At 32.5% G+C, this 13,693-nt stretch overlaps 1 protein-coding gene across 4 annotated transcripts in view; it reads right to left on the bottom strand.

Moving 5' to 3' along the window:
• Hdx (highly divergent homeobox) overlaps positions 1–13,053 on the bottom strand; it is a 202,314-nt gene extending 189,261 nt beyond the window's left edge. For 3 of the 4 annotated variants that reach the window (XR_010046604.1, XM_063246139.1, XM_003470966.5), the window contains exon 1: positions 12,886–13,053. The gene's annotated coding sequence lies outside the window, so the exon portion shown is untranslated. Of the gene's footprint in view, positions 1–11,808; positions 11,931–12,885 lie in introns of all 4 variants that reach the window. The other variant, XM_063246138.1, reaches the window with a different exon arrangement.
• Positions 13,054–13,693: the final 640 nt, after the last annotated feature.

Here is a 13,693-nt window from a genome sequence, read left to right on the forward strand (position 1 = left end):
ATGTTAAGGGAACAGATTATAGAAAACTAAATGTTGATAGGCAAAGGAAAGATGAGAGAAGAGTTTCTACCTGAAATAGAAACAAAGACCTCCAGAGAATTTTTTTAAAGGTGTTTTGGAAAAGATACACTCATGCGGAAGTGCAAATCATTTATCTGCTACTAGAACAAATATTCAAGCCTGTTTGGATCATTAAATAGTGACAATATCCATCAAAACAAGTTTTTCTATTGTGGCTGCATCAGAAAACACATACACACACACACACACAAAAAAAAAAAAAAAAAAGGAAACTAAGGAACTGTTTCCCAAGTGAAGTCAAACCCACTTACTTATTTAGCTTGTGCAAAATATTAGTAGTTGGGGGCTAACATTACTGGTTGAGAATCTCAAAACAGAACAAAAAAGTCAAAGCCCCACCAGACCAGTTTTAGCTCTCTCAGAAACTCTTAATAATTAAAAATAAATAATTAGTCTTAACAAAAGTAAGTCTCAGAAAAAATTTTAACCCAAAGAAAGATATTAATAACAATATATTTCTAAGCATTTTTTCTTGATTTTACATTTGTGCAGCCATGACAATATGTATTTTTAGTACAGTATGTGGCTATATACTGCAGATTGGCCTGCAACTCACTTATGTAGTCCAGGACCCAGGATGGATTTGAGCTTAAGGTGAATCCTCCTACCTCGGCCTCCTGAGTGTTGGAATTACAAGTGTGCACTACCACACCTGACTACCAAGGCATGTTTCCTGTGTAATTATGTACTATCTGCTATTCAACAATTTTATGTGAGGATATTTGAAGTATCTCCAGGTACAATTACATTTCAATTTCTAAGACACCTTGGGAAATAAGTCATTTTAAAAAAAAAACTAAAATATATATTCCTTAAGCAACAACTTTATTTTTAATAATTCTTTAATGAAATTTGTATTTTGAATTTCATAAAGACCTTAGATCAAAATATTTCTGAATTACAATGTTTAAGATCCTTTTTTGTTCAGGTAATATGAAAAATAAGGATACAGGTTTTTATAAAACATTATATGATGTTCTAGTAATCAGAAAAAGGTGTTTTTCTCTCATTAAAAGAATTGATTTTTGTATCTTCTTTTTATGAATTGCCTCTCACTATCTTTGTTATCTGCTATCATTTGATATGTTGTAAGCAGGCTTGCTTTTAGCAATTCGCTCTTACTCATTTAATTTCCTGGAATTTATTTTCCTTTCCATATTCTTTCCCATTTCTTTTTCTCTTTCTTTTTCCTTTCCCCTTTCTTTTTCTTTCCTCCACCCTTTGTGTTCCTCCGCTTTTCCTCCTTCTAATCTTGTCTAAAAGACCAGATTATTTTGGTTTCTCTATTCTTAAGTTTATTGGTACAATTTAGATGTACATAATGATCACATTCATCATAGGGAATTTATACTTATACATAATGTATCTTAGGAGCTCTTTTTTGCCCATCCCCCTCTCCTTCCTTTAACCCCTCTTCCCCTCCTTATTTGCAAAGCTTTAAATCCATTTTACCTTTCTTTTTTTTTTCTTTTCCCTTCCTTCCCTCCCCCCAGTTCTCCTTTCCTTTTGAACAATTTCTTCCTATTTCACAAAATCTGTTATACATTTTGGTTCTTAATTACACTTTCAGTTTCTCACCTATGGTGATAGCAGCACAGTTTATAATAGCTAAATCTTGGATATAGCCCAAATATATATCAACTGATGAATTAATATAAGATGTGGTTTTTTTACATAATGAAGCACTACTCAGCCATAAAAATGATAAATGAGATATTTATAGCTAAGTGAATATATCTTGAGACCATACTCAAGTGAAATAAATCAAACACACTTGTGTAAATATAATACTTTCTGGTGTGAGAAACTGGAAAAATAGATGCATTTAGAAACATTCTAAGAAACTCATCTATGACTATTGTGTGGGCTACACTACGTAGCACTGAGATATTTATTTTCTTAAGTGTGCTGAAGGCATTTTATATTAATGTAGGGTTAACAATGTGTTCTTTTATTCTATCGAAGTGATTAAATGGTTATTTTATTTTGCACACTATGAATTAAGTAGTAGTGGAATATAAAGTTTTATTTAAAGTAATCTCTGTGCATGTGAGTATGTGGTTGTGGCAAATTATATTTATGGCACTTTTTTAATGAACTGAGTTACTATAACTTTATTTGCTCATTATTGAGTAAATGAGTCATGTAAAATATTTCATGCAATATTAAATTATTAACAATACAAACAAGATAGGGTTGGGAATGTGAGGAAGGTGTAGAGTTTGGGGACTCTTGTATTTGATGAGAGAGGGTATTTCATCCTTAGGTAATTCACCAGTTTTATTGTATCAATAACTGAATAAGGAAATAAGCAGATCAACTTCACTGTTACTGATTTTACAGAGGAGAATTTTCATCTTTAAATATCTATATAATGCAGGGTAATATGCTTTGCTGTATCTTAACTAATTAGACGGTACTTTAGGGTATGACTGAGGGAAAAGGAGTCCCTTAATTTTATCTCACTCATTATAAACTACTGGAGGACAGAAAGCAAATTTTCATCTGTTTTATTCCCCATCTTATTGAACAGTGTCTTGGACACAGTAAGTATGTCCAACTCATACTAAGTATTACTCAACTAAGTATTACTGTACTTCTAGTTTCTGAAAGTTAGCATGGATCTGATACTACAGACTGAGCATTCCTGTTCTGAAAAATGTGACATTCTTCAAAATCTGTAACTTCTTGAGCATCAGTGTGACATCCAAGTGAAAAATCCCATATCTGACCCCATGAAATGAATTGCAGTAAAATCTCAGGTGCATTAAAATATTGTATAAATGTCTGGGTGCATTGCTCAGTGTAGAGTCTTTGCCTATCATTCACACACCAGGACTTGTATTTGATCCTCAACATCCTTAACTTCACAAAATATAAAAGGTAACTCATTATGTATATGCAAATATTCCAAATCCAAAAAGAAATATCAGAATAACTTCTAGTTACAAGCATTAGTAATAAGGGATACTGAACATGTACTTTTATCTTAAATTTTTGTGCAGTTCACTAGTGAAGCAGATAGGATCTGAATAATTTCTTTTATTCTTTTCTTTCTTTTGTTTTATTTTTCTTTCTTTCATTAATTCTTTCTTTTTTTTCCTTCTTTCTTTGTGTTTTTTTTTTTTTTTTTTTTTTTTTGGTTTTTTGAGACAAGGTTACACTATGTAGTTCAGATAGGCTTTGAACTCACTATATACCCTTGCTGACCTCAAACTGCTAGCAGTTCCTCTTACCTCAACCTCCTAAGTGCTGCGATTATAGGTGTGCACCACCATGCCTGGTTTTAAGTATTTCTTTGAAAGAGAAATATAAAATGTAAAAAATAAATCAAATTAAATTTCATTAATTGAACACAAAATATTCAGTTATTTTATTTATTCTAATAGATTTTTTGTAATTTCTATTTTTCAAGAAGTGGTTTCATAGCTGCCTTGGTGAAGCATATCTGTAATTCAAACAACCCAGTGACTGAGGCGGGAGGATAATAAACTCTAAGCCAATCTACGCTACAGATCATGACCCTGTCTCTATAGAAAACTGAAACATTAAATTGACCCATTTTCTTTAATTTGTTGAATTTATAGAAATAATGATTTTAACAATTTTGAAGTAAGGGGCTGGGGATTTAGCTCAGCGGCATAAGCACCTGCCTTGCAAGCAGGCGGTCGTGAGTTTGATCCCCGGTACCGATAAAAATGAAAAAGACAAAAAAAAAAAAAAAAAAAAAAAAACAATTTTGAAGTAAACATTTAAGCATCCACGCAGTCTGTTGTGATATTCTCTTCTTCCTCATATTGGTAATCTGTGTCTTTCTTCTTTTGAAGTACATACTCGTTTCTTTTGGTTTGATTGTATTCATTATAGCTTTTCTGTTTTATATTTCATTTTTTGCCTATTTCTTGTTTCCTTGTTTTCGCAAGGAAATTGGCTATTTTAATCATAGTTTGTGAAAGTGATGCTTTTCAAGTTTTATAATACCTCTTATTTATTTTATGCTCATCATTATTTTCAAAGCACCAATTTAACTGTGTCACACATATTTTAATATGATGCGATTTTATTTTCATTGATTGCAAATACTGTCTAATTTTCTTTTTAGTATCTTTTCTGGCCCATTGATCACTTAAACATGTATTGTTAAATTTCCAAATATATGTTGATTTCCTATATATCTTTTATTGATTTTTAGTTTCAATGCATTATGATCAGAAAACATCCTTTAAATGATTTTCAATGTTTTTAAGCTTGATACTTTGTTTTATGGACCACAATATGGGTCATGTTGATCAATTTTCTATGTCCACCTTGAATAATGTGTATTAGTCAATTAGGTCAATTTTCTAGAGAATGCTATAAACATACTCACAAATTTTTGGTACTTAGATTAGCCACTGATTTTGTTCTACTGTTTTAGCAATAGTTAAGAGGTATTAAAATATCTGAATATAATTGTTTTGCTCTTTATCTGAATGTAATTGTGCACTTGCTTCTCCTGTCTGTTTTGTCAGTTTTGGCTGCATATCTATATTTTACAGTGCTGTCTTTAAGTATATAATAATTAAAGTCCATATATTTTTCACTTAATTGATCCACTAATTAATAGGAATGGCTTTTTTATTCCTAATTTTTCTGAAATATTACAAATTTGATATTAATGCAGCTTTCTTTTGATTAGTGTTTTATAATATATTTTTCATTGATTTATGTGTAATCCATTTGCATAATTCGTATTTAAAGTGAGTTACTTAAATACAGCATATAGCTGAATTTAATTCTAATGGCAGTATCTGCCTTTCAATTGGTATGTTTAGACCATTGTATAATTAATAAAATCATTCAAGTGATTTGGTTTAAATCTAGAATCTTTCTATTTGTACTATCTATCTTTTTTTCCTCTCCTATTTTTCAGAATATTTTGGTAATTATTAAATATTTTGATTCTATTTTTTTCTTGGCTCATAACTCATTATTTTAATGATTTCTCTAGAATCATAGAATGCTTATTAACTTATTGTTATGGTAAGTTACCATATTATCCTACATCATAGCACTCCTGCACATTGTACTCTTCCTTACGTTTTAGAATTTCCTAGAATTGCTACTAATTAAAGTTATCTTTTTAAATGATGTTTAAAAATTAAAGGTCTATCATTTTCCTTCATCTCCTTACTATTTCCATTGCATTGTCTTTTATTTTTACAGATCCAAATTTTTAAAATGCTATGATTTTAATTCTATCTGAAGGACAATATGCTTTTGGTAGTGTATATTTGCTGGTCTTATGCATTTTTCTTTTGTACAAGCGTAGCAGCTTTATTTTGCTTTGACTTTTTGATACAGAAACACAGATTAACAGATGTTTTTCTCAGTACTTTAAAGATGTTGCTTCATTATTTTTCTGTGCTGCACTGATTTCTATAGGACATCTCCTATAATTAGTCCCTATGATTATTCATTTATGTCTTTTTAGAGAAGTTTCAGTTCTTTCCTTTTGCCGCTTTTTGAAAAATTTTTGTCTGGGTTTCAGGAAATATATTATGAGATATCCTGAGGCCATTTTCACATGTTTTTTTTTTTTTTTATTCTGAGGATCTATTGAAATTCTTGGTTATATGCATTTATACTTTTCATCAAATTTGGAATATTTTAACTGTTCATTTTTAAGTGTTTGTCTTCTTCTTGTGTTCATAATATATCTTCATACTCATAAATGTGTATGGTATATATGCTAGGTTAAATGATGTCTCACAGTTAACTGCTGATTGCCTAATTTCATAGTTAAATTGCTAAAATTCTCAGATACTCCAAAAATTATTGAGAATCTTCTAAGCATAAATTCTAACATTGTTTTTTCTAATACTATAAAATATGAAAGGATATTTATCATCTGTTCTTTGCACTCTAAAATAATGAGGTATATTGTGCACATCTCTGTTTGGGGGGATAAAATTGGCCTCTGTCACTAAAACAATAAAACAATATATTCTATAAATTTCATAGTAAACAAAGAATTTGTTTACTGCTCTCATTTAAAGGAACACTTAAAATTTGTGTAGTCAATGACACTGGGTTTATAATAATATTTATATTAAAATTTAAATACCTATGAATTAAATGTCTATAAATTAAATGCCTTTTCCTATAATCAAAACTGAGGTTATTATAAAAAGGATTCAATTTCAAAGATATAAACAATTGGATGACAGAAATATAAGAAGACCTTCCATTGCTAAATTATTTCCTTATGTCTTTATATTGTCATAAAATACCACAGGGAATATATGACTAATGATCAGGGATTTATAGACGCTCCAATGATTCATAACAAGCCCTTTGAATAGAGTCTTGATCTATATATATTTGTTAATTAAATTGTGCTTCTTTATGTATTTCTCACTCCAAATGAACTGTAAAGTGAATCATTCTTTTTATTTCCTTTCTCTAGTCCAAGTGCACTGTCACAAGCATTGATCGGTAATATTTCACAAATAACTTGCATTCCATGTTAGTGCCTTTAAGATGTAAGCTGAATTTTAATTTATCATTGACAGTAGCTGTATAAACTGTATTACAGCCATGTATTTTAAAATGATTATAATGCAATTATCCATTTTGTCAAAATCTATATTTTCCTTGGATATCACTATTTTAAGAATTTGTATTTATTATTTTCCCTCAACTATTTGTCAACATCCACATAACTCCCTTCTACCTTTCCCTTCACCCAACTACCAAAAAATTTTTTCAGTATTGATTGAAATTTGTTTTGAATAGTTGAAGTCATAATTCTTCACCGTAGTGTCTCCTAGGTCAGATTTATTCACTTTACTTCAATAATTAAGGAAAGTTTCTCCTAGAAGCAAAGTGAATATCTGAATTATTTTTATATCCCTTATACCTGATTTTATATCACCATACAAAAACCTAGGAGAAAATAGTTTAAGTACATGTCCTACACTTTAGGTATAGAGGAAGATTCTTTCAAAGCACAACCTCCAAAAGGGATATAGTGCAAAAAAACAACATACAGACACATGAATTTAATCAAATAGTGGAAGCATGAGTTTATTCTTACAAGGAAAAAGAAATTCTTATAAACTGATATTGGAAATATAAATTAGTATATATATATATATATATATATATATATATATATATTACAAAATAGTATGGTGATTGCCCCTAAATTAGAAATAGAAATATCATTTGGTCTAACAATACCACTTCCAGGTATATATCCAAAGCAAATGAAATCAATGTTGAAGAGATATCCACGCTTACATTTTCATTGCATCATTATTCACAGTAACCTAGAAAATGATGAAATCAAACTAAGTGTCCATTGATGTATGCATAGTTAAAAGAATATATATATATATATATATATATATATAATATATAACATACATAGTCCATTGTCTTTATATACACATAAATATGGATTATTTAGATTTCACAAAAAGATCTCACCATTTGTGAGAGAATGCATGAACCCTGAGAGAATTTTTCTAAGTGATGTAAATTGGGCACAGGAAATAAAACTATTTCATGACCTCATTATGTGTAGAATCTAACAAAGCTAAATTCACTGAAACAAACAGTAGAATATTGGCTAGGTAGGGCTAGGACTGGATCATCAGTGGACACAAAATTTTAGCTAGAAAGTGGAAGTAAAGAGATCTATTCTACAGCTTAGTAGTTGTAATTAAAAAGAGTGTATTGAATACTTGCAAAAATAATTTTTAAATGTTCTCACCACAATAGGTATGTGATGGAATACATATAATAAGCTAGATTTAGCCATTCAATAATTTATACAAATATCAAAACACCATCATTTAATAATAAATAACATTTATTTAACATCACACACATATACCTTTCAATAAAAATTTTTAAAATATCCCTCATAAATACTTTTGTTAGACTAAAAAAATGCATAATTACTTAAAAGGCTCATAGAGTTTGAGAATTTGATAGCCATGGTTAAAACCTTTTATTCTAGGGGCCGGGGATTTAGCTCAGTGGCATAAGCGCCTGTCTGGCAAGCGTGAGGTCATGAGCTCAATCCCTAGTACCACAAAAACCAAAACAAAAACTTTCATTCTTCCTTTGAAAGAGGCAATCAGAAACAAAAACAAGTTGTAGACCAATAAAATCTATCATTCAGACTCCGTGAACGTACTCTGCCTTAAGACACTCAATTCTTACCCCATCAGATATCATTCAACATGTATTTATGAACATTTTTTAAAATCATCCATCTATTTAAAAGTAATCTTATTTCCCTAGTGGAAAGCCAACAGTGAATAGCTGGGATTATTGTAGCTATGACAGTTTTCTGAAGAAAAGTCTTTTAGAATTTTGAGGGCTTCACTTTCACTGAATATCTTTCATTAATATATGGACTTTATATAAAAATCATAGAAGCATAGAATTTTAAGCTAGAATTCCCTTATATATAATGAAAGTAACACTATCATTTCAGAGTTGAATAAATTAAAGGTCAGGAATGTCAAATAACATTTCAGAACCACTCTTACAAAAAATGTCCAATTTATTTTGAAACGTTAATGTTTAGCACTTACCATATTGTAGAATATACAGTTAGTATGGAAGCTATTTTCAATATGATAATACTTAGATATCCTAGAATACAGTCCTGACTTTGTTATTTTGCTAGAGATGCTGAAACAAAGTACCAAAAACTGGATGACGTTAAAATATATAAATTTATGGTCTCACAATTTTGAAGGCTAGCAATGTCATATCAACATGCTGGTAGGACTGATTCCTTCTGAGAACTATGAGGAAGATATCTATTCCAGTCCTTTCTCAGATTTGTATATGGCCATCTACATCTTCACATAACATTCTCCCAGTAGGTGTGCTGGCATCCAAATTTTCTCCTTTTATTAGAAAACCTGTTATATGGATTACAGACCTACTCTAGTCAATAGTGATATCTTAATTTAAATAATTTATATCTACAATGACTTTATTTACAAATAAACTTCCATTCTGAAATCGTAGGATTTGAGATTTCAACACAATTCCAATCATAGGAAAAAAACCTGAATTTCTTTATGTCCATTCTCCCAAGTGTGAGGAAATATGTAACCAAAATATTCTCCACTGTATAAAATCATACTCTGTAGTAGGCAGAATAATGCCTAATTCCTGAATTTGTTAGATTATGTGGAAAAATTAATTAAGATTTTAGTTGGAATTAAGTTTGCTAATCAAGTGACATAAAGGGAATAGATTATCATAGATTTTCTGAGTGGCCTCATTACATTCAAAAGGATACTTAAATGTGAGAAGAATTACCAGTCATTGATAGCTTTGAAAATGAAAGGAGTCCATGAGACAAAGAATGTGGGTGGCCTCTAGAAGCTATAAAAAGTAAGGAAATGTATTATTTCCCCAGAGCTGCCAGGAAGGAAAGTCAAGCTGGCAAATTGATCATGACTCAATGAGACCTATTTCATACTTCCGATTTCCCAGAACTGTAAGATAAATTTATAACATTTTAAGTCTCTGATTTTGTGATAATGTATCACAGCAGCAAACAAGAAATAAACAGTTTACTCTAAAAGACATTACTGACAGTGTACACAATACATTTGTATTCTTCTGCTGCATTCCTTGACCATCAAGTAATGAAGACAAATATCATTTCAATGGTAAGACGATTTCTAGCATCAAAGAAAATAAACTGATTCATCCAGAGTCTTAAAAATTTTAACTACAAAATAGGTGTACATATTCTCTCAATCAGACAACATGACTCCAGAATGGAGCAAAGCTTATCTACAGTCTAGGTTGTTCAGGAAATCCGACTGTACTCTGCATCACTACTTCTCAGATGTAAATGTGCACATGAAACACTGGGAATCCCATTAAAATGTTGACTGCCATTCATTTGTCTGAAGTGGAGCTAGAGATTTTGCAGTATCTAAGCACATCCAAGGTGATGACCACATTCCTATACCATGTAGCACCTTTTAATAGCACAGACTTAATACATGTAGTTTATTGCTCTCTAAAATGAACATGTGCCTAAACATCACTTTCTATCTAGACTGGCCTAATTGAAGCCTTATGTCTATCAATTTTTAGGAAAGTCTTAGTAACTACTATGCAAGCTGAACACAAGATGAAACTATTTAAATAGGATTCATCTCTTGTATGTCTTAAGAGAAAAGATCAAGGAGAATGAATTCTCCCTTATAATAAACAACATTCATTGTTTACTTGGAATAATCTATGACAATAATTGTTTGAATTTGCAGGTCATAACACTGTTATGGGCTGCTTTTTTATCTATATTGTCAAACTATAAACATTGATGTGATATTTGATGGAGCCTTAAAGGGCAACAGAAGTTGTAGTGAAACCTATATTAATCCACGCTTAAACTCTCATTCAAGTGAAACTTGAGCTCTGTAGAACAATGCAATGAGAATCCCAAAAGATGGGAAAGTGGCAAACAATATATTACGCAATAACAATTACATCAACTACCACACTAATCAGCTGTGATTCAAGACACACATAAATGAAAACTATCCAGAATCTTCAATGAAAAGAGCAATTGAAGATATACAATACAGTAAAAAATAATTAGTAGATTTCAGACAGGATGCAATGCTATCAGAAGGACAACAGATAATCTCTAAAGTTAGTATTTTTCAAACCAAGAAATTTACAGGCAATACCACTTCTGAAATCACAGTCACTTGGTTTTGTTTACGAGGACCATTATATTTGGAAGTCACTCATTATATAGAGATCACCAAAATGTCTGTCCATGATTACATTCCAATTTTTTAAGTCACTGGTGGATCTCTTATCTGACACATAGTTAAAATGTTTTCATATGTATGCAATCCTCTGTATAACAATATTAGTTCATGGTCAAGGACATATTTTAAGGGGAAAAAGAACTTAGTTGGTTAGAAATATTCTAATTAATAAGTCAGATGCTATGGATATGTGACAAATAAATGGAAAAAATTAAATGGCATGATCCAAATCATTAATATGGGTTATAAAATTCAGTTGACAAGTCCAGTTGTGCACACACACACACACACACACACACACACAACAAAGCAAAAAGGCTATGTGAGGTTATAAGAAATTAACAAATGCAATAATTGATATGGGAGTTCTAGGAAAAGTTAACCTAATAGCAGTTGGGCTAGAATTGAAAGATACTTAAGGAGATGTATAATTTAAACAGAGCTTCAAATACAGGTAATATCTGAATCACTAGAAGTCATTCTAGATGAAAGGACTGATAGTGGTACAAAGAGAAAAGTTATGGAGGTTACCGTTAGGGACCAGTGAGGAGAGACGTCAAATGTCTGAATGAGGACAGATTAAAGTTTGCTGAAATCCAGGTGGGATTTGAAACAATAGAAAATAGATAAGTACAAATATTTTTATTAAAGAAAATGGTAATAATAGGTATTCACAGACCATGTAAGATAAATTAAGGTTTTGGAGCAGAGGTGAAGGCTAGCTAGGAAGCTCCTTTATTAATTGAACTGGCTGTGATGAGAGTTTAGGTTGCAGCATAAGGGAAAAATTGTATGAAAAGGCTTTCAAAGAAATTTGCTAAGATTAGATAATGTCGATGAAAATGGGGTAAAATTCAGATTAGTTTATGAAATAAGAATCCATGATCAGATTGTGGAGGGAAATTTAAAAACTTACTGTAAAATTTCGCCACCACGGACACACAGAGGTTTTTCCTCACAATTACTGAAAAACATAAGCCTTCTCAACAAAGGGGTATTTAATATGGTCTCTCAAAAGGCAATTCGATTTCAGTGGTTCTGCAGAAAAACAGAAGAGAAAGAAAAGACAATACCTTCAAAGGTAAAACAGAGACTAAGTAGAGCCAGGAAGAAAAGACAGGAAAGGAAAAAAAATTTTCTAAGTCTTCATCATGGTGCTTATTTTGAATCTCTTCTAAGTTTACCATACAAAATTACGGAATGTCACTACAAATTAGAGATCCTTGAAGTTGCAACCTCTAAATTGGATTTATTGGAACAATTAGTGTTTTCCCCCTCCAGTTCCTCATCTGAAAATATTCTGTTCCACAAATTGTTCTCAAAATTCTGTCATTTCAAAACTAATATCTTGAGATTCAAAACACGATTGTTAAATTCATCAGGCTAATTTTGCGGCTGTGGAAATTCTGTAGGTCAGATTTAATGTAAATGACAGATGCCTACACTTCAAATGACCCTTGAAATATCTCAAAATCAACTCCATATATCTTCCCATATGCAACTCAGACAAGGCTGAGCCCCACCCCCTTCAGCGAAACGGGGGGAGGGGGGAGCCTGCGCAAGCTCCCTGCCTAAACTCGCCTTGAGGGGCTAACGCGCAGGCGCAATGCCCTCCAAGTGTTTAGGGGTGTGAGAAACCCACTCTCCAGTATAATATGGAAGTGGTAGACATCAACCTTCTTTCTTCGGTGGCGGAGACGCCGCTTCCTCCTACTACCAGGCCAGAAGTGTGACCCCAAACTCACCCTTTGGGAGCGGTGCCCTATGATTTCTAGCAACATCCACTGTATTTCTATCCTCGGTTTCTTTCTAACCTCCCTGCGCTTCTAACTCTTCCTGTAAAGGTAAAGCCAGTTATTTCTCCAGGAGCCGCACCAGATTGTTGGCTGGCTCTTTAGTATACAGAATGCACGGCCCCTGCGGGACACAGCACTCCGCTAGTGCTTGGCCTGCCCTTCTTCGCCCTTCACACTCGCCCAGGTTAGATCCTTACCTCGGGAGTGATGCAATCACAGAAGTGTTCACAGGATCCTAGATAGGATCTGAGGATCCCAGACAAGGCCAATGCTGGAGTAGAAAGATTCAGAGATTTTTCCTGGATCTTCACTGCCGCCTCAGACAATGAAATCAGCGTGTCCGATCATCAATTCTCATCATGATCGTGACGTCACAAAAGACAGCGGCCAATGAAAATCCGAGATCAGCTCGGACAGTCCCAGGCTTCAGCCCAGAACCCAAGAGTGGGGAGGGGGAAGGAGACATGGCTGCCTGCGGTGGGGCTGCCTCTTTCGGGTGCACAGAGGCTGATTCTGTGGCCAGCACTCTCCCTTTCTCCCCCTCTGTTTCAGTCGCGCTGTGATTACTGTGGAAAATCCAACACCTGTAAGACTATAGTAGTTATGTGACAGCTATTTGAGCAAGTGCCTGCCTGATCTTCTAACTTGAAGCTCACTTTGAGCAAATTGTCCCACACTGACAAAAGAAAGAGATATCATTAAAAATTACAGTCAGTGTATTGACAAATATATATTTAGTTTTATTAAAACCAAAAAGGTGCCAGGCTTTGGAATTTTTCAGTAAGAACGCACTGCTGTATGTTCCATGGTTGACTTCAGTGTCTGAGGCAAGAAATTATGGATTCCCTTCACCTAACTTTAACCCTTCTTCTTCCAGAAATTGGTTGAATGATTGTTTATTACAAGGAAAACAAGCTACATGTTATATCATCCAACACTAACTTGATGTACTTCCCATATTTGCTGGATACCATAAGCACATAAAATCCACTAGTTTGCTGCTCT

The sequence above is a fragment of the Cavia porcellus genome, unplaced genomic scaffold (genome assembly GCF_034190915.1).
Source record: "Cavia porcellus strain 051 isolate PalLab524CR breed Dunkin Hartley unplaced genomic scaffold, mCavPor4.1 scaffold_3, whole genome shotgun sequence".
Lineage (NCBI taxonomy): Eukaryota > Metazoa > Chordata > Mammalia > Rodentia > Caviidae > Cavia > Cavia porcellus.